We start from the raw sequence: 26,354 nt of genomic DNA on the forward strand, positions 1-26,354 counted from the left end.
CCCCCCCCCCGCACTCTTCCCTGGCTCTCCCTGCCCAACATTGGCTCCAGATCCCAGCCTTCTGCCCCGCGGCCTCTACCCAGCCATTCAGCTACCTGCAGGGCCCAGCTCCAGGGAGAAGTGCCAGCAGGCCTAGGCCTGGCTGCGGGAGACGCTCCTCACTTCAGGCATCCCCAGTGCCCGGCGCCAGCTGCCTGCTAGGCCCTGCGGTCCCCAGGCACCTCAGGCAGGCCCCACAGGGCAGCAGCAGACCACAGGCTTGCGGGTGGACTCGCAGGTGGCTCCATCCACTCCATTCGCTGAGCTCACAGTTAAGCCCGAGTGCAGGGGCAAGTGCCTGCCGGGCCCGGCCGCCCCCAGCCACCTAGGGCAGGGCCCCGGGGGTGGGCACACACTTCCCGGAGTCTCCGGGAGGGAGTAGCGGGCGGCAGGCACCAAGGGGTGGCCTGCGCAGCTGGATATGCTCAAGATTGCCAAACCGGGTTGGCAGCAAAAAGGAGCCGTCCTGCCGAGGGTAGTGCCCACGGGCAATCCCGCGCAGAGCCAGCGCAGCCTGGGAGCCGCGCCTCCCGCCTTGGGCATCTGGGAAGCTTGCAGCCTCCTGGGGGAAGCTGCTGTGTCCTTCTCCACTGCAAGAGCAACAGCTGTGCAGGCAGGGAGGGAGCCTCGCAGGGAAAAGAAGGGGCTGCTGTCAGGAGTGGGACTCGAACCCACGCCTCCAGGGGAGACTGCGACCTGAACGCAGCGCCTTCGACCGCTCGGCCATCCTGACACGCAGGGGCGGGCCCTGGCCGCGCCCTTCAGCCCAGCACCCTCTTCCCGGGCCCGCGCGCTGGGTTCCTTGCACCCCCGAGCCCGGGCGGAGAGTGCCCCAGCGGCCATGAGGTCTCTTGAGGAAGCCAGGAGGCCCGCCAGCAACCGGGGGCTGCCTGGAGAGGAATTGCCTCTGCCAGGGGCAACCCAGCAGCCTCTTCCTCGCTGGGCAGAGCCCAGGAGGGGCCCCGGGGCATATGCTTCGCTGCACAGCCTGGTGGGGCGCTCGGCGGACAGAGAAGGAGACGAGCGGGGCGCAGGCTTGGCCTGCCTCGTCTCTGTGGCGCAATGGGCCAGCGCGTTCGGCTGTTAACCGGAAGGTTGGTGGTTCGAGCCCACCCAGGGACGGTGCTTGGCGTGCCCTGCCCAGCCCCCTTTTGGAGTAGGCAGGGAGAGCTTTTTCCGGCCCCGGTGCGTCTCACTTCCTGCGTTGCGCCGAGCGGCCTCGGGACTCCGAGGCTCCTTTTGCCTCTGTGCGCTCCAAGGATTTCGACACTTAACGTGTCGGGGTGCCCAACCACGCAACGCTGAGCAGCGATCCCCGCCACAAGAGCCGCCTCTGAAACCGGCCTGCTCTTCTGCCCAAAGCCTACTTTCCCAAACCCACCTTGGGACGGGGCAGCGCAAGGGCCTCTCCGATATGTCTTGGCGGCCACCCACTCAAGATTCATCGCATGCTCTTCCGCCGGATGGCCCTCCTCCCCCATTTGGGCAAGCCGGGGGGACCTTTCTCATTTGGTTCCAGCTGCCTGGCCTGCGTGCCTTCCAGACTCCTTCGCTGAACCTTTTGCGTCCAGATTGGGCACCCCCCAGGCCACCAAGCGCGTGTCGATTTTGGGGGTGGGGCAGAAAAGGAAGGCCCGAGGCCTTTCCGTGACTCCGGACGGACCCGTGTGTTCAGACGTGAGATTCACAGTCCGGGTCCTGAGCGCCCCGTGACGTGGCACTGGAGTCACAGGGCAGGTGGCTTCTGAGAGCAGCCAGCTCTTCCCTCCCCAGCTGCCGGCTGCTTGCTCAACGGACCTGGGCAAGACAGAGCCCGGCTTGTTCATGGGGACCCTGGTGCTAAATCATTCGTAGACGACCTGATTCAGGGTTTCGTACGTAGCAGAGAAGCTCCCTCGCTGCGATCTATTGAAAGTCAGCCCTTGCCACAAGCTTTCGTCTCTGAACGCGGCACCCCACCCGACTGCCAGCTCCTCCGGGAGTGGCGGGGGCGCCACCATGCCCGCGGCAAGCAGAGCCTCTCCCGGAGGCTGGCACAAGGTGGGGGAGGCGGTCAGGGGACCCTTGCAAGCGGAGGGTCAGGCCGTTCTCCCCTTCCCTCTCTTTTCCAGGCCCGGGTCGACCTGGCGCCTGGCGGGTGATTTGCCCACGCAGAGGGCAGGCAGGCAGCGAGGCTCTGAGACAGGGAGCTCCCCTCCCACTCGCCAGCCTCTCCCTCCCGCACACATCGATGGGGTTGACCTGGTGTCCCAGAAGCCAACCCTGCACTTCAAAACAGGGTAGACCTGGTGTCTGGCAGTCCCGATAGCAAGCAATGGGGTCGACTTGTTTGCTGACAAGTCCCCATAGGAATGCCTGGGGTAGGCCTGGTGTCTGAAAGTCCCCGCAGGCTTGAATGGGGTAGAAGTCGTCTCTCCAAGTCCCCAAAGGAACGAAGGGGTTGACTTGGTGCCAGGAAGTCCCCAGAGGAATGCACGGGGGATGAACCTGGTGCCTGGAAGTCCCCATACAAATGCATAGGGTTGACCCGGTGCCTCCAACGCCCCATAGAAAGGCATGGGGTTGGCCTGGTGTTTCCAAGTCCCCACAGAAATGCGCGGGGTAGGCCTGGTGGCAGGAAATCCCCAAAGAACTTCATAGGGTTGACCTGGTGTCCCCAAGGCCCCACAGAAATGCATCGGGTTGACGCGGTGTCTCCAACGCCCCAGAGAAATGCATGGGATTGGCCTGGGGCCTGGAAGTCCCCCTACAATTGCATAGGGTTGCCCTGCTGTCTCCAACGCCCCAGAGAAATGCATGGGGTTGGCCTGGGGCCTGGAAATCCCCCTACAATTGCATGGGGTTGACCTGCTGTCTCCATGGCCCCAGAGAAATGCGTAGGGTTGACCTGGCGCCCACAATTCCTGCCGCCAAGCCTTTCCCACCCAGTCAACTCCCCAGGGTGCAGTCGGGCAACGACACTCGGAGCACCCACACAACCACCAGGGGCTTAAGCCTCCCAAAAGTGCCCCCTGCCAGGCTTCAGTCTCCATCCTCACCCCTGCCCCGCATCCCCCCTCACCCCCCCCCCCGCACTCTTCCCTGGCTCTCCCTGCCCAACATTGGCTCCAGATCCCAGCCTTCTGCCCCGCGGCCTCTACCCAGCCATTCAGCTACCTGCAGGGCCCAGCTCCAGGGAGAAGTGCCAGCAGGCCTAGGCCTGGCTGCGGGAGACGCTCCTCACTTCAGGCATCCCCAGTGCCCGGCGCCAGCTGCCTGCTAGGCCCTGCGGTCCCCAGGCACCTCAGGCAGGCCCCACAGGGCAGCAGCAGACCACAGGCTTGCGGGTGGACTCGCAGGTGGCTCCATCCACTCCATTCGCTGAGCTCACAGTTAAGCCCGAGTGCAGGGGCAAGTGCCTGCCGGGCCCGGCCGCCCCCAGCCACCTAGGGCAGGGCCCCGGGGGTGGGCACACACTTCCCGGAGTCTCCGGGAGGGAGTAGCGGGCGGCAGGCACCAAGGGGTGGCCTGCGCAGCTGGATATGCTCAAGATTGCCAAACCGGGTTGGCAGCAAAAAGGAGCCGTCCTGCCGAGGGTAGTGCCCACGGGCAATCCCGCGCAGAGCCAGCGCAGCCTGGGAGCCGCGCCTCCCGCCTTGGGCATCTGGGAAGCTTGCAGCCTCTTGGGGGAAGCTGCTGTGTCCTTCTCCACTGCAAGAGCAACAGCTGTGCAGGCAGGGAGGGAGCCTCGCAGGGAAAAGAAGGGGCTGCTGTCAGGAGTGGGACTCGAACCCACGCCTCCAGGGGAGACTGCAACCTGAACGCAGCGCCTTCGACCGCTCGGCCATCCTGACACGCAGGGGCGGGCCCTGGCCGCGCCCTTCAGCCCAGCACCCTCTTCCCGGGCCCACGCGCTGGGTTCCTTGCACCCCCGAGCCCGGGCGGAGAGTGCCCCAGCGGCCATGAGGTCTCTTGAGGAAGCCAGGAGGCCCGCCAGCAACCGGGGGCTGCCTGGAGAGGAATTGCCTCTGCCAGGGGCAACCCAGCAGCCTCTTCCTCGCTGGGCAGAGCCCAGGAGGGGCCCCGGGGCATATGCTTCGCTGCACAGCCTGGTGGGGCGCTCGGCGGACAGAGAAGGAGACGAGCGGGGCGCAGGCTTGGCCTGCCTCGTCTCTGTGGCGCAATGGGCCAGCGCGTTCGGCTGTTAACCGGAAGGTTGGTGGTTCGAGCCCACCCAGGGACGGTGCTTGGCGTGCCCTGCCCAGCCCCCTTTTGGAGTAGGCAGGGAGAGCTTTTTCCGGCCCCGGTGCGTCTCACTTCCTGCGTTGCGCCGAGCGGCCTCGGGACTCCGAGGCTCCTTTTGCCTCTGTGCGCTCCAAGGATTTCGACACTTAACGTGTCGGGGTGCCCAACCACGCAACGCTGAGCAGCGATCCCCGCCACAAGAGCCGCCTCTGAAACCGGCCTGCTCTTCTGCCCAAAGCCTACTTTCCCAAACCCACCTTGGGACGGGGCAGCGCAAGGGCCTCTCCGATATGTCTTGGCGGCCACCCACTCAAGATTCATCGCATGCTCTTCCGCCGGGTGGCCCTCCTCCCCCATTTGGGCAAGCCGGGGGGACCTTTCTCATTTGGTTCCAGCTGCCTGGCCTGCGTGCCTTCCAGACTCCTTCGCTGAACCTTTTGCGTCCAGATTGGGCACCCCCCAGGCCACCAAGCGCGTGTCGATTTTGGGGGTGGGGCAGAAAAGGAAGGCCCGAGGCCTTTCCGTGACTCCGGACGGACCCGTGTGTTCAGACGTGAGATTCACAGTCCGGGTCCTGAGCGCCTCGTGACGTGGCACTGGAGTCACAGGGCAGGTGGCTTCTGAGAGCAGCCAGCTCTTCCCTCCCCAGCTGCCGGCTGCTTGCTCGACGGACCTGGGCAAGACAGAGCCCGGCTTGTTCATGGGGACCCTGGTGCTAAATCATTCGTAGACGACCTGATTCAGGGTTTCGTACGTAGCAGAGAAGCTCCCTCGCTGCGATCTATTGAAAGTCAGCCCTTGCCACAAGCTTTCGTCTCTGAACGCGGCACCCCACCCGACTGCCAGCTCCTCCGGGAGTGGCGGGGGCGCCACCATGCCCGCGGCAAGCAGAGCCTCTCCCGGAGGCTGGCACAAGGTGGGGGAGGCGGTCAGGGGACCCTTGCAAGCGGAGGGTCAGGCCGTTCTCCCCTTCCCTCTCTTTTCCAGGCCCGGGTCGACCTGGCGCCTGGCGGGTGATTTGCCCACGCAGAGGGCAGGCAGGCAGCGAGGCTCTGAGACAGGGAGCTCCCCTCCCACTCGCCAGCCTCTCCCTCCCGCACACATCGATGGGGTTGACCTGGTGTCCCAGAAGCCAACCCTGCACTTCAAAACAGGGTAGACCTGGTGTCTGGCAGTCCCGATAGCAAGCAATGGGGTCGACTTGTTTGCTGACAAGTCCCCATAGGAATGCCTGGGGTAGGCCTGGTGTCTGAAAGTCCCCGCAGGCTTGAATGGGGTAGAAGTCGTCTCTCCAAGTCCCCAAAGGAACGAAGGGGTTGACTTGGTGCCAGGAAGTCCCCAGAGGAATGCACGGGGGATGAACCTGGTGCCTGGAAGTCCCCATACAAATGCATAGGGTTGACCCGGTGCCTCCAACGCCCCATAGAAAGGCATGGGGTTGGCCTGGTGTTTCCAAGTCCCCACAGAAATGCGCGGGGTAGGCCTGGTGGCAGGAAATCCCCAAAGAACTTCATAGGGTTGACCTGGTGTCCCCAAGGCCCCACAGAAATGCATCGGGTTGACGCGGTGTCTCCAACGCCCCAGAGAAATGCATGGGATTGGCCTGGGGCCTGGAAGTCCCCCTACAATTGCATAGGGTTGCCCTGCTGTCTCCAACGCCCCAGAGAAATGCATGGGGTTGGCCTGGGGCCTGGAAATCCCCCTACAATTGCATGGGGTTGACCTGCTGTCTCCATGGCCCCAGAGAAATGCGTAGGGTTGACCTGGCGCCCACAATTCCTGCCGCCAAGCCTTTCCCACCCAGTCAACTCCCCAGGGTGCAGTCGGGCAACGACACTCGGAGCACCCACACAACCACCAGGGGCTTAAGCCTCCCAAAAGTGCCCCCTGCCAGGCTTCAGTCTCCATCCTCACCCCTGCCCCGCATCCCCCCTCACCCCCCACCCCGCACTCTTCCCTGGCTCTCCCTGCCCAACATTGGCTCCAGATCCCAGCCTTCTGCCCCGCGGCCTCTACCCAGCCATTCAGCTACCTGCAGGGCCCAGCTCCAGGGAGAAGTGCCAGCAGGCCTAGGCCTGGCTGCGGGAGACGCTCCTCACTTCAGGCATCCCCAGTGCCCGGCGCCAGCTGCCTGCTAGGCCCTGCGGTCCCCAGGCACCTCAGGCAGGCCCCACAGGGCAGCAGCAGACCACAGGCTTGCGGGTGGACTCGCAGGTGGCTCCATCCACTCCATTCGCTGAGCTCACAGTTAAGCCCGAGTGCAGGGGCAAGTGCCTGCCGGGCCCGGCCGCCCCCAGCCACCTAGGGCAGGGCCCCGGGGGTGGGCACACACTTCCCGGAGTCTCCGGGAGGGAGTAGCGGGCGGCAGGCACCAAGGGGTGGCCTGCGCAGCTGGATATGCTCAAGATTGCCAAACCGGGTTGGCAGCAAAAAGGAGCCGTCCTGCCGAGGGTAGTGCCCACGGGCAATCCCGCGCAGAGCCAGCGCAGCCTGGGAGCCGCGCCTCCCGCCTTGGGCATCTGGGAAGCTTGCAGCCTCTTGGGGGAAGCTGCTGTGTCCTTCTCCACTGCAAGAGCAACAGCTGTGCAGGCAGGGAGGGAGCCTCGCAGGGAAAAGAAGGGGCTGCTGTCAGGAGTGGGACTCGAACCCACGCCTCCAGGGGAGACTGCGACCTGAACGCAGCGCCTTCGACCGCTCGGCCATCCTGACACGCAGGGGCGGGCCCTGGCCGCGCCCTTCAGCCCAGCACCCTCTTCCCGGGCCCGCGCGCTGGGTTCCTTGCACCCCCGAGCCCGGGCGGAGAGTGCCCCAGCGGCCATGAGGTCTCTTGAGGAAGCCAGGAGGCCCGCCAGCAACCGGGGGCTGCCTGGAGAGGAATTGCCTCTGCCAGGGGCAACCCAGCAGCCTCTTCCTCGCTGGGCAGAGCCCAGGAGGGGCCCCGGGGCATATGCTTCACTGCACAGCCTGGTGGGGCGCTCGGCGGACAGAGAAGGAGACGAGCGGGGCGCAGGCTTGGCCTGCCTCGTCTCTGTGGCGCAATGGGCCAGCGCGTTCGGCTGTTAACCGGAAGGTTGGTGGTTCGAGCCCACCCAGGGACGGTGCTTGGCGTGCCCTGCCCAGCCCCCTTTTGGAGTAGGCAGGGAGAGCTTTTTCCGGCCCCGGTGCGTCTCACTTCCTGCGTTGCGCCGAGCGGCCTCGGGACTCCGAGGCTCCTTTTGCCTCTGTGCGCTCCAAGGATTTCGACACTTAACGTGTCGGGGTGCCCAACCACGCAACGCTGAGCAGCGATCCCCGCCACAAGAGCCGCCTCTGAAACCGGCCTGCTCTTCTGCCCAAAGCCTACTTTCCCAAACCCACCTTGGGACGGGGCAGCGCAAGGGCCTCTCCGATATGTCTTGGCGGCCACCCACTCAAGATTCATCGCATGCTCTTCCGCCGGATGGCCCTCCTCCCCCATTTGGGCAAGCCGGGGGGACCTTTCTCATTTGGTTCCAGCTGCCTGGCCTGCGTGCCTTCCAGACTCCTTCGCTGAACCTTTTGCGTCCAGATTGGGCACCCCCCAGGCCACCAAGCGCGTGTCGATTTTGGGGGTGGGGCAGAAAAGGAAGGCCCGAGGCCTTTCCGTGACTCCGGACGGACCCGTGTGTTCAGACGTGAGATTCACAGTCCGGGTCCTGAGCGCCTCGTGACGTGGCACTGGAGTCACAGGGCAGGTGGCTTCTGAGAGCAGCCAGCTCTTCCCTCCCCAGCTGCCGGCTGCTTGCTCAACGGACCTGGGCAAGACAGAGCCCGGCTTGTTCATGGGGACCCTGGTGCTAAATCATTCGTAGACGACCTGATTCAGGGTTTCGTACGTAGCAGAGAAGCTCCCTCGCTGCGATCTATTGAAAGTCAGCCCTTGCCACAAGCTTTCGTCTCTGAACGCGGCACCCCACCCGACTGCCAGCTCCTCCGGGAGTGGCGGGGGCGCCACCATGCCCGCGGCAAGCAGAGCCTCTCCCGGAGGCTGGCACAAGGTGGGGGAGGCGGTCAGGGGACCCTTGCAAGCGGAGGGTCAGGCCGTTCTCCCCTTCCCTCTCTTTTCCAGGCCCGGGTCGACCTGGCGCCTGGCGGGTGATTTGCCCACGCAGAGGGCAGGCAGGCAGCGAGGCTCTGAGACAGGGAGCTCCCCTCCCACTCGCCAGCCTCTCCCTCCCGCACACATCGATGGGGTTGACCTGGTGTCCCAGAAGCCAACCCTGCACTTCAAAACAGGGTAGACCTGGTGTCTGGCAGTCCCGATAGCAAGCAATGGGGTCGACTTGTTTGCTGACAAGTCCCCATAGGAATGCCTGGGGTAGGCCTGGTGTCTGAAAGTCCCCGCAGGCTTGAATGGGGTAGAAGTCGTCTCTCCAAGTCCCCAAAGGAACGAAGGGGTTGACTTGGTGCCAGGAAGTCCCCAGAGGAATGCACGGGGGATGAACCTGGTGCCTGGAAGTCCCCATACAAATGCATAGGGTTGACCCGGTGCCTCCAACGCCCCATAGAAAGGCATGGGGTTGGCCTGGTGTTTCCAAGTCCCCACAGAAATGCGCGGGGTAGGCCTGGTGGCAGGAAATCCCCAAAGAACTGCATAGGGTTGACCTGGTGTCCCCAAGGCCCCACAGAAATGCATCGGGTTGACGCGGTGTCTCCAACGCCCCAGAGAAATGCATGGGATTGGCCTGGGGCCTGGAAGTCCCCCTACAATTGCATAGGGTTGCCCTGCTGTCTCCAACGCCCCAGAGAAATGCATGGGGTTGGCCTGGGGCCTGGAAATCCCCCTACAATTGCATGGGGTTGACCTGCTGTCTCCATGGCCCCAGAGAAATGCGTAGGGTTGACCTGGCGCCCACAATTCCTGCCGCCAAGCCTTTCCCACCCAGTCAACTCCCCAGGGTGCAGTCGGGCAACGACACTCGGAGCACCCACACAACCACCAGGGGCTTAAGCCTCCCAAAAGTGCCCCCTGCCAGGCTTCAGTCTCCATCCTCACCCCTGCCCCGCATCCCCCCTCACCCCCCCCCCCGCACTCTTCCCTGGCTCTCCCTGCCCAACATTGGCTCCAGATCCCAGCCTTCTGCCCCGCGGCCTCTACCCAGCCATTCAGCTACCTGCAGGGCCCAGCTCCAGGGAGAAGTGCCAGCAGGCCTAGGCCTGGCTGCGGGAGACGCTCCTCACTTCAGGCATCCCCAGTGCCCGGCGCCAGCTGCCTGCTAGGCCCTGCGGTCCCCAGGCACCTCAGGCAGGCCCCACAGGGCAGCAGCAGACCATAGGCTTGCGGGTGGACTCGCAGGTGGCTCCATCCACTCCATTCGCTGAGCTCACAGTTAAGCCCGAGTGCAGGGGCAAGTGCCTGCCGGGCCCGGCCGCCCCCAGCCACCTAGGGCAGGGCCCCGGGGGTGGGCACACACTTCCCGGAGTCTCCGGGAGGGAGTAGCGGGCGGCAGGCACCAAGGGGTGGCCTGCGCAGCTGGATATGCTCAAGATTGCCAAACCGGGTTGGCAGCAAAAAGGAGCCGTCCTGCCGAGGGTAGTGCCCACGGGCAATCCCGCGCAGAGCCAGCGCAGCCTGGGAGCCGCGCCTCCCGCCTTGGGCATCTGGGAAGCTTGCAGCCTCTTGGGGGAAGCTGCTGTGTCCTTCTCCACTGCAAGAGCAACAGCTGTGCAGGCAGGGAGGGAGCCTCGCAGGGAAAAGAAGGGGCTGCTGTCAGGAGTGGGACTCGAACCCACGCCTCCAGGGGAGACTGCGACCTGAACGCAGCGCCTTCGACCGCTCGGCCATCCTGACACGCAGGGGCGGGCCCTGGCCGCGCCCTTCAGCACAGCACCCTCTTCCCGGGCCCACGCGCTGGGTTCCTTGCACCCCCGAGCCCGGGCGGAGAGTGCCCCAGCGGCCATGAGGTCTCTTGAGGAAGCCAGGAGGCCCGCCAGCAACCGGGGGCTGCCTGGAGAGGAATTGCCTCTGCCAGGGGCAACCCAGCAGCCTCTTCCTCGCTGGGCAGAGCCCAGGAGGGGCCCCGGGGCATATGCTTCGCTGCACAGCCTGGTGGGGCGCTCGGCGGACAGAGAAGGAGACGAGCGGGGCGCAGGCTTGGCCTGCCTCGTCTCTGTGGCGCAATGGGCCAGCGCGTTCGGCTGTTAACCGGAAGGTTGGTGGTTCGAGCCCACCCAGGGACGGTGCTTGGCGTGCCCTGCCCAGCCCCCTTTTGGAGTAGGCAGGGAGAGCTTTTTCCGGCCCCGGTGCGTCTCACTTCCTGCGTTGCGCCGAGCGGCCTCGGGACTCCGAGGCTCCTTTTGCCTCTGTGCGCTCCAAGGATTTCGACACTTAACGTGTCGGGGTGCCCAACCACGCAACGCTGAGCAGCGATCCCCGCCACAAGAGCCGCCTCTGAAACCGGCCTGCTCTTCTGCCCAAAGCCTACTTTCCCAAACCCACCTTGGGACGGGGCAGCGCAAGGGCCTCTCCGATATGTCTTGGCGGCCACCCACTCAAGATTCATCGCATGCTCTTCCGCCGGATGGCCCTCCTCCCCCATTTGGGCAAGCCGGGGGGACCTTTCTCATTTGGTTCCAGCTGCCTGGCCTGCGTGCCTTCCAGACTCCTTCGCTGAACCTTTTGCGTCCAGATTGGGCACCCCCCAGGCCACCAAGCGCGTGTCGATTTTGGGGGTGGGGCAGAAAAGGAAGGCCCGAGGCCTTTCCGTGACTCCGGACGGACCCGTGTGTTCAGACGTGAGATTCACAGTCCGGGTCCTGAGCGCCTCGTGACGTGGCACTGGAGTCACAGGGCAGGTGGCTTCTGAGAGCAGCCAGCTCTTCCCTCCCCAGCTGCCGGCTGCTTGCTCAACGGACCTGGGCAAGACAGAGCCCGGCTTGTTCATGGGGACCCTGGTGCTAAATCATTCGTAGACGACCTGATTCAGGGTTTCGTACGTAGCAGAGAAGCTCCCTCGCTGCGATCTATTGAAAGTCAGCCCTTGCCACAAGCTTTCGTCTCTGAACGCGGCACCCCACCCGACTGCCAGCTCCTCCGGGAGTGGCGGGGGCGCCACCATGCCCGCGGCAAGCAGAGCCTCTCCCGGAGGCTGGCACAAGGTGGGGGAGGCGGTCAGGGGACCCTTGCAAGCGGAGGGTCAGGCCGTTCTCCCCTTCCCTCTCTTTTCCAGGCCCGGGTCGACCTGGCGCCTGGCGGGTGATTTGCCCACGCAGAGGGCAGGCAGGCAGCGAGGCTCTGAGACAGGGAGCTCCCCTCCCACTCGCCAGCCTCTCCCTCCCGCACACATCGATGGGGTTGACCTGGTGTCCCAGAAGCCAACCCTGCACTTCAAAACAGGGTAGACCTGGTGTCTGGCAGTCCCGATAGCAAGCAATGGGGTCGACTTGTTTGCTGACAAGTCCCCATAGGAATGCCTGGGGTAGGCCTGGTGTCTGAAAGTCCCCGCAGGCTTGAATGGGGTAGAAGTCGTCTCTCCAAGTCCCCAAAGGAACGAAGGGGTTGACTTGGTGCCAGGAAGTCCCCAGAGGAATGCACGGGGGATGAACCTGGTGCCTGGAAGTCCCCATACAAATGCATAGGGTTGACCCGGTGCCTCCAACGCCCCATAGAAAGGCATGGGGTTGGCCTGGTGTTTCCAAGTCCCCACAGAAATGCGCGGGGTAGGCCTGGTGGCAGGAAATCCCCAAAGAACTGCATAGGGTTGACCTGGTGTCCCCAAGGCCCCACAGAAATGCATCGGGTTGACGCGGTGTCTCCAACGCCCCAGAGAAATGCATGGGATTGGCCTGGGGCCTGGAAGTCCCCCTACAATTGCATAGGGTTGCCCTGCTGTCTCCAACGCCCCAGAGAAATGCATGGGGTTGGCCTGGGGCCTGGAAATCCCCCTACAATTGCATGGGGTTGACCTGCTGTCTCCATGGCCCCAGAGAAATGCGTAGGGTTGACCTGGCGCCCACAATTCCTGCCGCCAAGCCTTTCCCACCCAGTCAACTCCCCAGGGTGCAGTCGGGCAACGACACTCGGAGCACCCACACAACCACCAGGGGCTTAAGCCTCCCAAAAGTGCCCCCTGCCAGGCTTCAGTCTCCATCCTCACCCCTGCCCCGCATCCCCCCTCACCCCCCCCCCCCGCACTCTTCCCTGGCTCTCCCTGCCCAACATTGGCTCCAGATCCCAGCCTTCTGCCCCGCGGCCTCTACCCAGCCATTCAGCTACCTGCAGGGCCCAGCTCCAGGGAGAAGTGCCAGCAGGCCTAGGCCTGGCTGCGGGAGACGCTCCTCACTTCAGGCATCCCCAGTGCCCGGCGCCAGCTGCCTGCTAGGCCCTGCGGTCCCCAGGCACCTCAGGCAGGCCCCACAGGGCAGCAGCAGACCATAGGCTTGCGGGTGGACTCGCAGGTGGCTCCATCCACTCCATTCGCTGAGCTCACAGTTAAGCCCGAGTGCAGGGGCAAGTGCCTGCCGGGCCCGGCCGCCCCCAGCCACCTAGGGCAGGGCCCCGGGGGTGGGCACACACTTCCCGGAGTCTCCGGGAGGGAGTAGCGGGCGGCAGGCACCAAGGGGTGGCCTGCGCAGCTGGATATGCTCAAGATTGCCAAACCGGGTTGGCAGCAAAAAGGAGCCGTCCTGCCGAGGGTAGTGCCCACGGGCAATCCCGCGCAGAGCCAGCGCAGCCTGGGAGCCGCGCCTCCCGCCTTGGGCATCTGGGAAGCTTGCAGCCTCTTGGGGGAAGCTGCTGTGTCCTTCTCCACTGCAAGAGCAACAGCTGTGCAGGCAGGGAGGGAGCCTCGCAGGGAAAAGAAGGGGCTGCTGTCAGGAGTGGGACTCGAACCCACGCCTCCAGGGGAGACTGCGACCTGAACGCAGCGCCTTCGACCGCTCGGCCATCCTGACACGCAGGGGCGGGCCCTGGCCGCGCCCTTCAGCACAGCACCCTCTTCCCGGGCCCACGCGCTGGGTTCCTTGCACCCCCGAGCCCGGGCGGAGAGTGCCCCAGCGGCCATGAGGTCTCTTGAGGAAGCCAGGAGGCCCGCCAGCAACCGGGGGCTGCCTGGAGAGGAATTGCCTCTGCCAGGGGCAACCCAGCAGCCTCTTCCTCGCTGGGCAGAGCCCAGGAGGGGCCCCGGGGCATATGCTTCGCTGCACAGCCTGGTGGGGCGCTCGGCGGACAGAGAAGGAGACGAGCGGGGCGCAGGCTTGGCCTGCCTCGTCTCTGTGGCGCAATGGGCCAGCGCGTTCGGCTGTTAACCGGAAGGTTGGTGGTTCGAGCCCACCCAGGGACGGTGCTTGGCGTGCCCTGCCCAGCCCCCTTTTGGAGTAGGCAGGGAGAGCTTTTTCCGGCCCCGGTGCGTCTCACTTCCTGCGTTGCGCCGAGCGGCCTCGGGACTCCGAGGCTCCTTTTGCCTCTGTGCGCTCCAAGGATTTCGACACTTAACGTGTCGGGGTGCCCAACCACGCAACGCTGAGCAGCGATCCCCGCCACAAGAGCCGCCTCTGAAACCGGCCTGCTCTTCTGCCCAAAGCCTACTTTCCCAAACCCACCTTGGGACGGGGCAGCGCAAGGGCCTCTCCGATATGTCTTGGCGGCCACCCACTCAAGATTCATCGCATGCTCTTCCGCCGGATGGCCCTCCTCCCCCATTTGGGCAAGCCGGGGGGACCTTTCTCATTTGGTTCCAGCTGCCTGGCCTGCGTGCCTTCCAGACTCCTTCGCTGAACCTTTTGCGTCCAGATTGGGCACCCCCCAGGCCACCAAGCGCGTGTCGATTTTGGGGGTGGGGCAGAAAAGGAAGGCCCGAGGCCTTTCCGTGACTCCGGACGGACCCGTGTGTTCAGACGTGAGATTCACAGTCCGGGTCCTGAGCGCCTCGTGACGTGGCACTGGAGTCACAGGGCAGGTGGCTTCTGAGAGCAGCCAGCTCTTCCCTGCCCAGCTGCCGGCTGCTTGCTCAACGGACCTGGGCAAGACAGAGCCCGGCTTGTTCATGGGGACCCTGGTGCTAAATCATTCGTAGACGACCTGATTCAGGGTTTCGTACGTAGCAGAGAAGCTCCCTCGCTGCGATCTATTGAAAGCCAGCCCTTGCCACAAGCTTTCGTCTCTGAACGCGGCACCCCACCCGACTGCCAGCTCCTCCGGGAGTGGCGGGGGCGCCACCATGCCCGCGGCAAGCAGAGCCTCTCCCGGAGGCTGGCACAAGGTGGGGGAGGCGGTCAGGGGACCCTTGCAAGCGGAGGGTCAGGCCGTTCTCCCCTTCCCTCTCTTTTCCAGGCCCGGGTCGACCTGGCGCCTGGCGGGTGATTTGCCCACGCAGAGGGCAGGCAGGCAGCGAGGCTCTGAGACAGGGAGCTCCCCTCCCACTCGCCAGCCTCTCCCTCCCGCACACATCGATGGGGTTGACCTGGTGTCCCAGAAGCCAACCCTGCACTTCAAAACAGGGTAGACCTGGTGTCTGGCAGTCCCAATAGCAAGCAATGGGGTCGACTTGTTTGCTGACAAGTCCCCATAGGAATGCCTGGGGTAGGCCTGGTGTCTGAAAGTCCCCGCAGGCTTGAATGGGGTAGAAGTCGTCTCTCCAAGTCCCCAAAGGAATGAAGGGGTTGACTTGGTGCCAGGAAGTCCCCAGAGGAATGCACGGGGGATGAACCTGGTGCCTGGAAGTCCCCATACAAATGCATAGGGTTGACCCGGTGCCTCCAACGCCCCATAGAAAGGCATGGGGTTGGCCTGGTGTTTCCAAGTCCCCACAGAAATGCGCGGGGTAGGCCTGGTGGCAGGAAATCCCCAAAGAATTGCATAGGGTTGACCTGGTGTCCCCAAGGCCCCACAGAAATGCATCGGGTTGACGCGGTGTCTCCAACGCCCCAGAGAAATGCATGGGATTGGCCTGGGGCCTGGAAGTCCCCCTACAATTGCATAGGGTTGCCCTGCTGTCTCCAACGCCCCAGAGAAATGCATGGGGTTGGCCTGGGGCCTGGAAATCCCCCTACAATTGCATGGGGTTGACCTGCTGTCTCCATGGTCCCAGAGAAATGCGTAGGGTTGACCTGGCGCCCACAATTCCTGCCGCCAAGCCTTTCCCACCCAGTCAACTCCCCAGGGTGCAGTCGGGCAACGACACTCGGAGCACCCACACAACCACCAGGGGCTTAAGCCTCCCAAAAGTGCCCCCTGCCAGGCTTCAGTCTCCATCCTCACCCCTGCCCCGCATCCCCCCTCACCCCACCCCCCCCCGCACTCTTCCCTGGCTCTCCCTGCCCAACATTGGCTCCAGATCCCAGCCTTCTGCCCCGCGGCCTCTACCCAGCCATTCAGCTACCTGCAGGGCCCAGCTCCAGGGAGAAGTGCCAGCAGGCCTAGGCCTGGCTGCGGGAGACGCTCCTCACTTCAGGCATCCCCAGTGCCCGGCGCCAGCTGCCTGCTAGGCCCTGCGGTCCCCAGGCACCTCAGGCAGGCCCCACAGGGCAGCAGCAGACCACAGGCTTGCGGGTGGACTCGCAGGTGGCTCCATCCACTCCATTCGCTGAGCTCACAGTTAAGCCCGAGTGCAGGGGCAAGTGCCTGCCGGGCCCGGCCGCCCCCAGCCACCTAGGGCAGGGCCCCGGGGGTGGGCACACACTTCCCGGAGTCTCCGGGAGGGAGTAGCGGGCGGCAGGCACCAAGGGGTGGCCTGCGCAGCTGGATATGCTCAAGATTGCCAAACCGGGTTGGCAGCAAAAAGGAGCCGTCCTGCCGAGGGTAGTGCCCACGGGCAATCCCGCGCAGAGCCAGCGCAGCCTGGGAGCCGCGCCTCCCGCCTTGGGCATCTGGGAAGCTTGCAGCCTCTTGGGGGAAGCTGCTGTGTCCTTCTCCACTGCAAGAGCAACAGCTGTGCAGGCAGGGAGGGAGCCTCGCAGGGAAAAGAAGGGGCTGCTGTCAGGAGTGGGACTCGAACCCACGCCTCCAGGGGAGACTGCAACCTGAACGCAGCGCCTTCGACCGCTCGGCCATCCTGACACGCAGGGGCGGGCCCTGGCCGCGCCCTTCAGCCCAGCACCCTCTTCCCGGGCCCACGCGCTGGGTTCCTTGCACCCCCGAGCCCGGGCGGAGAGTGCCCCAGCGGCCATGAGGTCTCTTGAGGAAGCCAGGAGGCCCGCCAGCAACCGGGGGCTGCCTGGAGAGGAATTGCCTCTGCCAGGGGCAACCCAGCAGCCTCTTCCTCGCTGGGCAGAGCCCAGGAGGGGCCCCGGGGCATATGCTTCGCTGCACAGCCTGGTGGGGCGCTCGGCGGACAGAGAAGGAGACGAGCGGGGCGCAGGCTTGGCCTGCCTCGTCTCTGTGGCGCAATGGGCCAGCGCGTTCGGCTGTTAACCGGAAGGTTGGTGGTTCGAGCCCACCCAGGGACGGTGCTTGGCGTGCCCTGCCCAGCCCCCTTTTGGAGTAGGCAGGGAGAGCTTTTTCCGGCCCCGGTGCGTCTCACTTCCTGCGTTGCGCCGAGCGGCCTCGGGACTCCGAGGCTCCTTTTGCCTCTGTGCGCTCCAAGGATTTCGACACTTAACGTGTCGGGGTGCCCAACCACGCAACGCTGAGCAGCGATCCCCGCCACAAGAGCCGCCTCTGAAACCGGCCTGCTCTTCTGCCCAAAGCCTACTTTCCCAAACCCACCTTGGGACGGGGCAGCGCAAGGGCCTCTCCGATATGTCTTGGCGGCCACCCACTCAAGATTCATCGCATGCTCTTCCGCCGGATGGCCCTCCTCCCCCATTTGGGCAAGCCGGGGGGACCTTTCTCATTTGGTTCCAGCTGCCTGGCCTGCGTGCCTTCCAGACTCCTTCGCTGAACCTTTTGCGTCCAGATTGGGCACCCCCCAGGCCACCAAGCGCGTGTCGATTTTGGGGGTGGGGCAGAAAAGGAAGGCCCGAGGCCTTTCCGTGACTCCGGACGGACCCGTGTGTTCAGACGTGAGATTCACAGTCCGGGTCCTGAGCGCCTCGTGACGTGGCACTGGAGTCACAGGGCAGGTGGCTTCTGAGAGCAGCCAGCTCTTCCCTCCCCAGCTGCCGGCTGCTTGCTCAACGGACCTGGGCAAGACAGAGCCCGGCTTGTTCATGGGGACCCTGGTGCTAAATCATTCGTAGACGACCTGATTCAGGGTTTCGTACGTAGCAGAGAAGCTCCCTCGCTGCGATCTATTGAAAGCCAGCCCTTGCCACAAGCTTTCGTCTCTGAACGCGGCACCCCACCCGACTGCCAGCTCCTCCGGGAGTGGCGGGGGCGCCACCATGCCCGCGGCAAGCAGAGCCTCTCCCGGAGGCTGGCACAAGGTGGGGGAGGCGGTCAGGGGACCCTTGCAAGCGGAGGGTCAGGCCGTTCTCCCCTTCCCTCTCTTTTCCAGGCCCGGGTCGACCTGGCGCCTGGCGGGTGATTTGCCCACGCAGAGGGCAGGCAGGCAGCGAGGCTCTGAGACAGGGAGCTCCCCTCCCACTCGCCAGCCTCTCCCTCCCGCACACATCGATGGGGTTGACCTGGTGTCCCAGAAGCCAACCCTGCACTTCAAAACAGGGTAGACCTGGTGTCTGGCAGTCCCAATAGCAAGCAATGGGGTCGACTTGTTTGCTGACAAGTCCCCATAGGAATGCCTGGGGTAGGCCTGGTGTCTGAAAGTCCCCGCAGGCTTGAATGGGGTAGAAGTCGTCTCTCCAAGTCCCCAAAGGAATGAAGGGGTTGACTTGGTGCCAGGAAGTCCCCAGAGGATTGCACGGGGGATGAACCTGGTGCCTGGAAGTCCCCATACAAATGCATAGGGTTGACCCGGTGCCTCCAACGCCCCATAGAAAGGCATGGGGTTGGCCTGGTGTTTCCAAGTCCCCACAGAAATGCGCGGGGTAGGCCTGGTGGCAGGAAATCCCCAAAGAATTGCATAGGGTTGACCTGGTGTCCCCAAGGCCCCACAGAAATGCATCGGGTTGACGCGGTGTCTCCAACGCCCCAGAGAAATGCATGGGATTGGCCTGGGGCCTGGAAGTCCCCCTACAATTGCATAGGGTTGCCCTGCTGTCTCCAACGCCCCAGAGAAATGCATGGGGTTGGCCTGGGGCCTGGAAATCCCCCTACAATTGCATGGGGTTGACCTGCTGTCTCCATGGCCCCAGAGAAATGCGTAGGGTTGACCTGGCGCCCACAATTCCTGCCGCCAAGCCTTTCCCACCCAGTCAACTCCCCAGGGTGCAGTCGGGCAACGACACTCGGAGCACCCACACAACCACCAGGGGCTTAAGCCTCCCAAAAGTGCCCCCTGCCAGGCTTCAGTCTCCATCCTCACCCCTGCCCCGCATCCCCCCTCACCCCACCCCCCCCCGCACTCTTCCCTGGCTCTCCCTGCCCAACATTGGCTCCAGATCCCAGCCTTCTGCCCCGCGGCCTCTACCCAGCCATTCAGCTACCTGCAGGGCCCAGCTCCAGGGAGAAGTGCCAGCAGGCCTAGGCCTGGCTGCGGGAGACGCTCCTCACTTCAGGCATCCCCAGTGCCCGGCGCCAGCTGCCTGCTAGGCCCTGCGGTCCCCAGGCACCTCAGGCAGGCCCCACAGGGCAGCAGCAGACCACAGGCTTGCGGGTGGACTCGCAGGTGGCTCCATCCACTCCATTTGCTGAGCTCACAGTTAAGCCCGAGTGCAGGGGCAAGTGCCTGCCGGGCCCGGCCGCCCCCAGCCACCTAGGGCAGGGCCCCGGGGGTGGGCACACACTTCCCGGAGTCTCCGGGAGGGAGTAGCGGGCGGCAGGCACCAAGGGGTGGCCTGCGCAGCTGGATATGCTCAAGATTGCCAAACCGGGTTGGCAGCAAAAAGGAGCCGTCCTGCCGAGGGTAGTGCCCACGGGCAATCCCGCGCAGAGCCAGCGCAGCCTGGGAGCCGCGCCTCCCGCCTTGGGCATCTGGGAAGCTTGCAGCCTCTTGGGGGAAGCTGCTGTGTCCTTCTCCACTGCAAGAGCAACAGCTGTGCAGGCAGGGAGGGAGCCTCGCAGGGAAAAGAAGGGGCTGCTGTCAGGAGTGGGACTCGAACCCACGCCTCCAGGGGAGACTGCGACCTGAACGCAGCGCCTTCGACCGCTCGGCCATCCTGACACGCAGGGGCGGGCCCTGGCCGCGCCCTTCAGCCCAGCACCCTCTTCCCGGGCCCGCGCGCTGGGTTCCTTGCACCCCCGAGCCCGGGCGGAGAGTGCCCCAGCGGCCATGAGGTCTCTTGAGGAAGCCAGGAGGCCCGCCAGCAACCGGGGGCTGCCTGGAGAGGAATTGCCTCTGCCAGGGGCAACCCAGCAGCCTCTTCCTCGCTGGGCAGAGCCCAGGAGGGGCCCCGGGGCATATGCTTCGCTGCACAGCCTGGTGGGGCGCTCGGCGGACAGAGAAGGAGACGAGCGGGGCGCAGGCTTGGCCTGCCTCGTCTCTGTGGCGCAATGGGCCAGCGCGTTCGGCTGTTAACCGGAAGGTTGGTGGTTCGAGCCCACCCAGGGACGGTGCTTGGCGTGCCCTGCCCAGCCCCCTTTTGGAGTAGGCAGGGAGAGCTTTTTCCGGCCCCGGTGCGTCTCACTTCCTGCGTTGCGCCGAGCGGCCTCGGGACTCCGAGGCTCCTTTTGCCTCTGTGCGCTCCAAGGATTTCGACACTTAACGTGTCGGGGTGCCCAACCACGCAACGCTGAGCAGCGATCCCCGCCACAAGAGCCGCCTCTGAAACCGGCCTGCTCTTCTGCCCAAAGCCTACTTTCCCAAACCCACCTTGGGACGGGGCAGCGCAAGGGCCTCTCCGATATGTCTTGGCGGCCACCCACTCAAGATTCATCGCATGCTCTTCCGCCGGATGGCCCTCCTCCCCCATTTGGGCAAGCCGGGGGGACCTTTCTCATTTGGTTCCAGCTGCCTGGCCTGCGTGCCTTCCAGACTCCTTCGCTGAACCTTTTGCGTCCAGATTGGGCACCCCCCAGGCCACCAAGCGCGTGTCGATTTTGGGGGTGGGGCAGAAAAGGAAGGCCCGAGGCCTTTCCGTGACTCCGGACGGACCCGTGTGTTCAGACGTGAGATTCACAGTCCGGGTCCTGAGCGCCTCGTGACGTGGCACTGGAGTCACAGGGCAGGTGGCTTCTGAGAGCAGCCAGCTCTTCCCTCCCCAGCTGCCGGCTGCTTGCTCAACGGACCTGGGCAAGACAGAGCCCGGCTTGTTCATGGGGACCCTGGTGCTAAATCATTCGTAGACGACCTGATTCAGGGTTTCGTACGTAGCAGAGAAGCTCCCTCGCTGCGATCTATTGAAAGCCAGCCCTTGCCACAAGCTTTCGTCTCTGAACGCGGCACCCCACCCGACTGCCAGCTCCTCCGGGAGTGGCGGGGGCGCCACCATGCCCGCGGCAAGCAGAGCCTCTCCCGGAGGCTGGCACAAGGTGGGGGAGGCGGTCAGGGGACCCTTGCAAGCGGAGGGTCAGGCCGTTCTCCCCTTCCCTCTCTTTTCCAGGCCCGGGTCGACCTGGCGCCTGGCGGGTGATTTGCCCACGCAGAGGGCAGGCAGGCAGCGAGGCTCTGAGACAGGGAGCTCCCCTCCCACTCGCCAGCCTCTCCCTCCCGCACACATCGATGGGGTTGACCTGGTGTCCCAGAAGCCAACCCTGCACTTCAAAACAGGGTAGACCTGGTGTCTGGCAGTCCCAATAGCAAGCAATGGGGTCGACTTGTTTGCTGACAAGTCCCCATAGGAATGCCTGGGGTAGGCCTGGTGTCTGAAAGTCCCCGCAGGCTTGAATGGGGTAGAAGTCGTCTCTCCAAGTCCCCAAAGGAATGAAGGGGTTGACTTGGTGCCAGGAAGTCCCCAGAGGAATGCACAGGGGATGAACCTGGTGCCTGGAAGTCCCCATACAAATGCATAGGGTTGACCCGGTGCCTCCAACGCCCCATAGAAAGGCATGGGGTTGGCCTGGTGTTTCCAAGTCCCCACAGAAATGCGCGGGGTAGGCCTGGTGGCAGGAAATCCCCAAAGAATTGCATAGGGTTGACCTGGTGTCCCCAAGGCCCCACAGAAATGCATCGGGTTGACGCGGTGTCTCCAACGCCCCAGAGAAATGCATGGGATTGGCCTGGGGCCTGGAAGTCCCCCTACAATTGCATAGGGTTGCCCTGCTGTCTCCAACGCCCCAGAGAAATGCATGGGGTTGGCCTGGGGCCTGGAAATCCCCCTACAATTGCATGGGGTTGACCTGCTGTCTCCATGGCCCCAGAGAAATGCGTAGGGTTGACCTGGCGCCCACAATTCCTGCCGCCAAGCCTTTCCCACCCAGTCAACTCCCCAGGGTGCAGTCGGGCAACGACACTCGGAGCACCCACACAACCACCAGGGGCTTAAGCCTCCCAAAAGTGCCCCCTGCCAGGCTTCAGTCTCCATCCTCACCCCTGCCCCGCATCCCCCCTCACCCCACCCCCCCCCCGCACTCTTCCCTGGCTCTCCCTGCCCAACATTGGCTCCAGATCCCAGCCTTCTGCCCCGCGGCCTCTACCCAGCCATTCAGCTACCTGCAGGGCCCAGCTCCAGGGAGAAGTGCCAGCAGGCCTAGGCCTGGCTGCGGGAGACGCTCCTCACTTCAGGCATCCCCAGTGCCCGGCGCCAGCTGCCTGCTAGGCCCTGCGGTCCCCAGGCACCTCAGGCAGGCCCCACAGGGCAGCAGCAGACCACAGGCTTGCGGGTGGACTCGCAGGTGGCTCCATCCACTCCATTTGCTGAGCTCACAGTTAAGCCCGAGTGCAGGGGCAAGTGCCTGCCGGGCCCGGCCGCCCCCAGCCACCTAGGGCAGGGCCCCGGGGGTGGGCACACACTTCCCGGAGTCTCCGGGAGGGAGTAGCGGGCGGCAGGCACCAAGGGGTGGCCTGCGCAGCTGGATATGCTCAAGATTGCCAAACCGGGTTGGCAGCAAAAAGGAGCCGTCCTGCCGAGGGTAGTGCCCACGGGCAATCCCGCGCAGAGCCAGCGCAGCCTGGGAGCCGCGCCTCCCGCCTTGGCCATCTGGGAAGCTTGCAGCCTCTTGGGGGAAGCTGCTGTGTCCTTCTCCACTGCAAGAGCAACAGCTGTGCAGGCAGGGAGGGAGCCTCGCAGGGAAAAGAAGGGGCTGCTGTCAGGAGTGGGACTCGAACCCACGCCTCCAGGGGAGACTGCGACCTGAACGCAGCGCCTTCTACCGCTCGGCCATCCTGACACGCAGGGGCGGGCCCTGGCCGCGCCCTTCAGCCCAGCACCCTCTTCCCGGGCCCGCGCGCTGGGTTCCTTGCACCCCCGAGCCCGGGCGGAGAGTGCCCCAGCGGCCATGAGGTCTCTTGAGGAAGCCAGGAGGCCCGCCAGCAACCGGGGGCTGCCTGGAGAGGAATTGCCTCTGCCAGGGGCAACCCAGCAGCCTCTTCCTCGCTGGGCAGAGCCCAGGAGGGGCCCCGGGGCATATGCTTCGCTGCACAGCCTGGTGGGGCGCTCGGCGGACAGAGAAGGAGACGAGCGGGGCGCAGGCTTGGCCTGCCTCGTCTCTGTGGCGCAATGGGCCAGCGCGTTCGGCTGTTAACCGGAAGGTTGGTGGTTCGAGCCCACCCAGGGACGGTGCTTGGCGTGCCCTGCCCAGCCCCCTTTTGGAGTAGGCAGGGAGAGCTTTTTCCGGCCCCGGTGCGTCTCACTTCCTGCGTTGCGCCGAGCGGCCTCGGGACTCCGAGGCTCCTTTTGCCTCTGTGCGCTCCAAGGATTTCGACACTTAACGTGTCGGGGTGCCCAACCACGCAACGCTGAGCAGCGATCCCCGCCACAAGAGCCGCCTCTGAAACCGGCCTGCTCTTCTGCCCAAAGCCTACTTTCCCAAACCCACCTTGGGACGGGGCAGCGCAAGGGCCTCTCCGATATGTCTTGGCGGCCACCCACTCAAGATTCATCGCATGCTCTTCCGCCGGATGGCCCTCCTCCCCCATTTGGGCAAGCCGGGGGGACCTTTCTCATTTGGTTCCAGCTGCCTGGCCTGCGTGCCTTCCAGACTCCTTCGCTGAAATTTTTGCGTCCAGATTGGGCACCCCCCAGGCCACCTAGCGCGTGTCGATTTTGGGGGTGGGGCAGAAAAGGAAGGCCCGAGGCCTTTCCGTGACTCCGGACGGACCCGTGTGTTCAGACGTGAGATTCACAGTCCGGGTCCTGAGCGCCTCGTGACGTGGCACTGGAGTCACAGGGCAGGTGGCTTCTGAGAGCAGCCAGCTCTTCCCTCCCCAGCTGCCGGCTGCTTGCTCCACGGACCTGGGCAAGACAGAGCCCGGCTTGTTCATGGGGACCCTGGTGCTAAATCATTCGTAGACGACCTGATTCAGGGTTTCGTACGTAGCAGAGAAGCTCCCTCGCTGCGATCTATTGAAAGCCAGCCCTTGCCACAAGCTTTCGTCTCTGAACGCGGCACCCCACCCGACTGCCAGCTCCTCCGGGAGTGGCGGGGGCGCCACCATGCCCGCGGCAAGCAGAGCCTCTCCCGGAGGCTGGCACAAGGTGGGGGAGGCGGTCAGGGGACCCTTGCAAGCGGAGGGTCAGGCCGTTCTCCCCTTCCCTCTCTTTTCCAGGCCCGGGTCGACCTGGCGCCTGGCGGGTGATTTGCCCACGCAGAGGGCAGGCAGGCAGCGAGGCTCTGAGACAGGGAGCTCCCCTCCCACTCGCCAGCCTCTCCCTCCCGCACACATCGATGGGGTTGACCTGGTGTCCCAGAAGCCAACCCTGCACTTCAAAACAGGGTAGACCTGGTGTCTGGCAGTCCCAATAGCAAGCAATGGGGTCGACTTGTTTGCTGACAAGTCCCCATAGGAATGCCTGGGGTAGGCCTGGTGTCTGAAAGTCCCCGCAGGCTTGAATGGGGTAGAAGTCGTCTCTCCAAGTCCCCAAAGGAATGAAGGGGTTGACTTGGTGCCAGGAAGTCCCCAGAGGATTGCACGGGGGATGAACCTGGTGCCTGGAAGTCCCCATACAAATGCATAGGGTTGACCCGGTGCCTCCAACGCCCCATAGAAAGGCATGGGGTTGGCCTGGTGTTTCCAAGTCCCCACAGAAATGCGCGGGGTAGGCCTGGTGGCAGGAAATCCCCAAAGAATTGCATAGGGTTGACCTGGTGTCCCCAAGGCCCCACAGAAATGCATCGGGTTGACGCGGTGTCTCCAACGCCCCAGAGAAATGCATGGGATTGGCCTGGGGCCTGGAAGTCCCCCTACAATTGCATAGGGTTGCCCTGCTGTCTCCAACGCCCCAGAGAAATGCATGGGGTTGGCCTGGGGCCTGGAAATCCCCCTACAATTGCATGGGGTTGACCTGCTGTCTCCATGGCCCCAGAGAAATGCGTAGGGTTGACCTGGCGCCCACAATTCCTGCCGCCAAGCCTTTCCCACCCAGTCAACTCCCCAGGGTGCAGTCGGGCAACGACACTCGGAGCACCCACACAACCACCAGGGGCTTAAGCCTCCCAAAAGTGCCCCCTGCCAGGCTTCAGTCTCCATCCTCACCCCTGCCCCCGCATCCCCCCTCACCCCACCCCCCCCCGCACTCTTCCCTGGCTCTCCCTGCCCAACATTGGCTCCAGATCCCAGCCTTCTGCCCCGCGGCCTCTACCCAGCCATTCAGCTACCTGCAGGGCCCAGCTCCAGGGAGAAGTGCCAGCAGGCCTAGGCCTGGCTGCGGGAGACGCTCCTCACTTCAGGCATCCCCAGTGCCCGGCGCCAGCTGCCTGCTAGGCCCTGCGGTCCCCAGGCACCTCAGGCAGGCCCCACAGGGCAGCAGCAGACCACAGGCTTGCGGGTGGACTCGCAGGTGGCTCCATCCACTCCATTCGCTGAGCTCACAGTTAAGCCCGAGTGCAGGGGCAAGTGCCTGCCGGGCCCGGCCGCCCCCAGCCACCTAGGGCAGGGCCCCGGGGGTGGGCACACACTTCCCGGAGTCTCCGGGAGGGAGTAGCGGGCGGCAGGCACCAAGGGGTGGCCTGCGCAGCTGGATATGCTCAAGATTGCCAAACCGGGTTGGCAGCAAAAAGGAGCCGTCCTGCCGAGGGTAGTGCCCACGGGCAATCCCGCGCAGAGCCAGCGCAGCCTGGGAGCCGCGCCTCCCGCCTTGGGCATCTGGGAAGCTTGCAGCCTCTTGGGGGAAGCTGCTGTGTCCTTCTCCACTGCAAGAGCAACAGCTGTGCAGGCAGGGAGGGAGCCTCGCAGGGAAAAGAAGGGGCTGCTGTCAGGAGTGGGACTCGAACCCACGCCTCCAGGGGAGGCTGCGACCTGAACGCAGCGCCTTCGACCGCTCGGCCATCCTGACACGCAGGGGCGGGCCCTGGCCGCGCCCTTCAGCCCAGCACCCTCTTCCCGGGCCCATGCGCTGGGTTCCTTGCACCCCCGAGCCCGGGCGGAGAGTGCCCCAGCGGCCATGAGGTCTCTTGAGGAAGCCAGGAGGCCCGCCAGCAACCGGGGGCTGCCTGGAGAGGAATTGCCTCTGCCAGGGGCAACCCAGCAGCCTCTTCCTCGCTGGGCAGAGCCCAGGAGGGGCCCCGGGGCATATGCTTCGCTGCACAGCCTGGTGGGGCGCTCGGCGGACAGAGAAGGAGACGAGCGGGGCGCAGGCTTGGCCTGCCTCGTCTCTGTGGCGCAATGGGCCAGCGCGTTCGGCTGTTAACCGGAAGGTTGGTGGTTCGAGCCCACCCAGGGACGGTGCTTGGCGTGCCCTGCCCAGCCCCCTTTTGGAGTAGGCAGGGAGAGCTTTTTCCGGCCCCGGTGCGTCTCACTTCCTGCGTTGCGCCGAGCGGCCTCGGGACTCCGAGGCTCCTTTTGCCTCTGTGCGCTCCAAGGATTTCGACACTTAACGTGTCGGGGTGCCCAACCACGCAACGCTGAGCAGCGATCCCCGCCACAAGAGCCGCCTCTGAAACCGGCCTGCTCTTCTGCCCAAAGCCTACTTTCCCAAACCCACCTTGGGACGGGGCAGCGCAAGGGCCTCTCCGATATGTCTTGGCGGCCACCCACTCAAGATTCATCGCATGCTCTTCCGCCGGATGGCCCTCCTCCCCCATTTGGGCAAGCCGGGGGGAC

The 26,354-nt window shown here is 64.7% G+C and overlaps 18 non-coding genes across 18 annotated transcripts; 9 read left to right on the plus strand and 9 right to left on the minus strand.

Moving 5' to 3' along the window:
• Nucleotides 1-689: 689 nt before the first annotated feature.
• TRNAL-CAG (transfer RNA leucine (anticodon CAG)) lies at nt 690-772 on the minus strand. The gene has a single exon. It is a non-coding gene; the product is annotated as a tRNA-Leu (tRNA).
• Nucleotides 773-1,087: 315 nt separating this feature from the next.
• TRNAN-GUU (transfer RNA asparagine (anticodon GUU)) lies at nt 1,088-1,161 on the plus strand. The gene has a single exon. It is a non-coding gene; the product is annotated as a tRNA-Asn (tRNA).
• Nucleotides 1,162-3,789: 2,628 nt separating this feature from the next.
• TRNAL-CAG (transfer RNA leucine (anticodon CAG)) lies at nt 3,790-3,872 on the minus strand. The gene has a single exon. It is a non-coding gene; the product is annotated as a tRNA-Leu (tRNA).
• A 315-nt stretch (nt 3,873-4,187) lies between these two features.
• Nucleotides 4,188-4,261, plus strand: TRNAN-GUU (transfer RNA asparagine (anticodon GUU)). The gene has a single exon. It is a non-coding gene; the product is annotated as a tRNA-Asn (tRNA).
• A 2,628-nt stretch (nt 4,262-6,889) lies between these two features.
• On the minus strand, nt 6,890-6,972 carry TRNAL-CAG (transfer RNA leucine (anticodon CAG)). Its single transcript has one exon. It is a non-coding gene; the product is annotated as a tRNA-Leu (tRNA).
• Nucleotides 6,973-7,287: 315 nt separating this feature from the next.
• Nucleotides 7,288-7,361, plus strand: TRNAN-GUU (transfer RNA asparagine (anticodon GUU)). The gene has a single exon. It is a non-coding gene; the product is annotated as a tRNA-Asn (tRNA).
• A 2,628-nt stretch (nt 7,362-9,989) lies between these two features.
• TRNAL-CAG (transfer RNA leucine (anticodon CAG)) lies at nt 9,990-10,072 on the minus strand. Its single transcript has one exon. It is a non-coding gene; the product is annotated as a tRNA-Leu (tRNA).
• A 315-nt stretch (nt 10,073-10,387) lies between these two features.
• On the plus strand, nt 10,388-10,461 carry TRNAN-GUU (transfer RNA asparagine (anticodon GUU)). Its single transcript has one exon. It is a non-coding gene; the product is annotated as a tRNA-Asn (tRNA).
• A 2,629-nt stretch (nt 10,462-13,090) lies between these two features.
• TRNAL-CAG (transfer RNA leucine (anticodon CAG)) lies at nt 13,091-13,173 on the minus strand. Its single transcript has one exon. It is a non-coding gene; the product is annotated as a tRNA-Leu (tRNA).
• Nucleotides 13,174-13,488: 315 nt separating this feature from the next.
• On the plus strand, nt 13,489-13,562 carry TRNAN-GUU (transfer RNA asparagine (anticodon GUU)). The gene has a single exon. It is a non-coding gene; the product is annotated as a tRNA-Asn (tRNA).
• Nucleotides 13,563-16,193: 2,631 nt separating this feature from the next.
• TRNAL-CAG (transfer RNA leucine (anticodon CAG)) lies at nt 16,194-16,276 on the minus strand. Its single transcript has one exon. It is a non-coding gene; the product is annotated as a tRNA-Leu (tRNA).
• A 315-nt stretch (nt 16,277-16,591) lies between these two features.
• Nucleotides 16,592-16,665, plus strand: TRNAN-GUU (transfer RNA asparagine (anticodon GUU)). The gene has a single exon. It is a non-coding gene; the product is annotated as a tRNA-Asn (tRNA).
• A 2,631-nt stretch (nt 16,666-19,296) lies between these two features.
• TRNAL-CAG (transfer RNA leucine (anticodon CAG)) lies at nt 19,297-19,379 on the minus strand. Its single transcript has one exon. It is a non-coding gene; the product is annotated as a tRNA-Leu (tRNA).
• A 315-nt stretch (nt 19,380-19,694) lies between these two features.
• TRNAN-GUU (transfer RNA asparagine (anticodon GUU)) lies at nt 19,695-19,768 on the plus strand. Its single transcript has one exon. It is a non-coding gene; the product is annotated as a tRNA-Asn (tRNA).
• Nucleotides 19,769-22,400: 2,632 nt separating this feature from the next.
• TRNAL-CAG (transfer RNA leucine (anticodon CAG)) lies at nt 22,401-22,483 on the minus strand. The gene has a single exon. It is a non-coding gene; the product is annotated as a tRNA-Leu (tRNA).
• Nucleotides 22,484-22,798: 315 nt separating this feature from the next.
• On the plus strand, nt 22,799-22,872 carry TRNAN-GUU (transfer RNA asparagine (anticodon GUU)). The gene has a single exon. It is a non-coding gene; the product is annotated as a tRNA-Asn (tRNA).
• Nucleotides 22,873-25,504: 2,632 nt separating this feature from the next.
• Nucleotides 25,505-25,587, minus strand: TRNAL-CAG (transfer RNA leucine (anticodon CAG)). The gene has a single exon. It is a non-coding gene; the product is annotated as a tRNA-Leu (tRNA).
• Nucleotides 25,588-25,902: 315 nt separating this feature from the next.
• TRNAN-GUU (transfer RNA asparagine (anticodon GUU)) lies at nt 25,903-25,976 on the plus strand. Its single transcript has one exon. It is a non-coding gene; the product is annotated as a tRNA-Asn (tRNA).
• The last annotated feature ends 378 nt before the right edge of the window (nt 25,977-26,354 follow it).

Source organism: Alligator mississippiensis, chromosome 15, assembly GCF_030867095.1.
Source record: "Alligator mississippiensis isolate rAllMis1 chromosome 15, rAllMis1, whole genome shotgun sequence".
Taxonomy (NCBI): domain Eukaryota; kingdom Metazoa; phylum Chordata; order Crocodylia; family Alligatoridae; genus Alligator; species Alligator mississippiensis.